Genomic DNA, 1,961 nt, shown 5'->3' on the forward strand with positions numbered 1-1,961 from the left:
GCCACGACTGTGTGGACTTCAACACGGGCTGGGGCGGCGGCGCGAGGGTTCTGGCCCGGCGAAGCCAGCTTGGGAGGCGGGGCTTGGGTCCTGGGGTGCCGATAGAGGCGGCGGAGCGCGAGCCAGGCCGGCTGCCAGCGCTGCTGGGTCGGCGAGCATGCTGCCTGCCCTGCCGGGTGGGGCAAGCACACTCGCGACGTCTGCGGGGGGTCCTGGGGCGGCGGCGTGGGGGTCTTGAGCGTCCTCGTCGTCGCTGCTGTCGCTGTCGAGCTCCAAGGGCCAATGGCGGACCGCCAAGGCCCGAGCTGTAGCGGCTGAGAGTGTAGCACCCGACGATACCGAGTCGGGCAGCCTGCCGGCCGCCCTGCCGGGTGGTGCCACATCGTAGGGGGGGTCTTGGGGGCTGGAGAGGGCCGTCGCCGCGAGCCCTGCGTCTGTGAAAGCCAACGGGCGCGCTTGGAGGCTCGGCGGCGGCGTGTGGGCCGCGCCAGAGCGCGAAGTCGGCGGCGCCTGGGAAGGCAGCCGCGAGGCCGAGCTGTGTACGGGCTCAGAGGCCAGCGACCGGGGTATACTTAGACCAAGTATAGCCCCGCGTACAGGCTGAGAAGCCAGGGATTCGGCCGTACGGGTCTCGCGTACAGCCTGAGAGGCCAGGGATCCTCCCATACTTAGATCAAGTATGGGGCCGCGTACAGCCTGAGAGGGCAGGGATTCGGGTATACTTAGAGTAAGTATATTTTGCCCGACCCCGCCTGGCTCTCGCACGTCTTGATGGCGATCCGCCAAACGGCGCGAGGTCGTGCTGGAAGGGCGGGGCTGCGCTTGGGCGGCCGAGGCGTCGTCCCGCGATGCCGCTTGGCGTGCAATGGGCGCTGCATGTGTTGCACACGTGCCCGAAGTTGCACCCGCTGAATCGCCGCCGGTGCCAAGCAGTGGCACGGCGCGTGGAGGGTCCAAATCGCCATTTTGGCCTGAAGTTGAAGTCGAAACGGGGGCAAAAGTGTAAACCCCTGCCCCCTCGTCGTCGCTGATTGGCCGAAAGTCGGACCAATCGGGGGCCGCCCGATCGGCCTCGTCAGCTGCGCTATAGAAAGACGCGTCGCTGCCGAGACTTGATTGGCTGGCCGTGGAGGCCTCGCTGTCCGAGGACAGGGCCCGGTCTCTGATTGGCCAGAAGAGTCGCATGGCGCACTCTGATTGGTCCAAAAGAAAAAAATCCGACAGCCGAAGACCGAAAACGAAGGCGAATTAGAAAAGTGTAGAGAAGATCGGTGTAGTTGGCCTCGCGGGGGAAAGGTGAACGCCCCCGGAGACCGCTCGTCCGCCGCTAGCAAGCTAGCCGCAGACGATTGCCCAAAAATGCGAGTGAAAAAGTCCGCCAAAAGGCGAAAACCAGTTTTCACACTGATTAGAACAGAGAAGGTTTTGTATATTTACCATCCGGTGTACCCGTTATCTCCCTAATAAAGGTTCCCTATCTGATATCTAAATGTGTGAGTAAGTGTATCTGATATGCTCCGAGTTGAAGTTCGACTGTTGAAAAACAGCCAAACACCAGAATGGTTTTCCCGAGGGCGTTACCCTACCTGGGCGGGGCCCTTTCGGCCTACGCGGGCCAGAACTGTGCCGTCTAGCGCGCGATCGGTGCGCGACGGAGCCCCCCCGGTCTCCGTCACCCGCCTGCCCCTTGACTGGGATGGCGTCTGGTGCTGCCGCGCCCGATGCTTGGCGCAGTGCAGGTTCCAGATGCGGCGGCTGGACTGGATGCACGCGACCGACAGTGTCCGGTCCAGCCGCTTGGCGTCACGCTTGAGGAGCCCCAGGTGCTCCGTGTAGACTTTGTAGTTGTTGGGGGCCACCGAGCCCAGTGACCCGTAGACGAGCGCGGAAAGGTGGACCTTCCACCCTTGGCGCTCAAGGTGTCGCTGGATGCCAGTGTACTTGGCCTTCTTCTCCGGTGG

Source organism: Phytophthora infestans, genomic scaffold (assembly GCF_000142945.1).
Source record: "Phytophthora infestans T30-4 supercont1.7 genomic scaffold, whole genome shotgun sequence".
In the NCBI taxonomy this organism is placed as follows: Eukaryota; Oomycota; class Peronosporomycetes; order Peronosporales; family Peronosporaceae; genus Phytophthora; species Phytophthora infestans.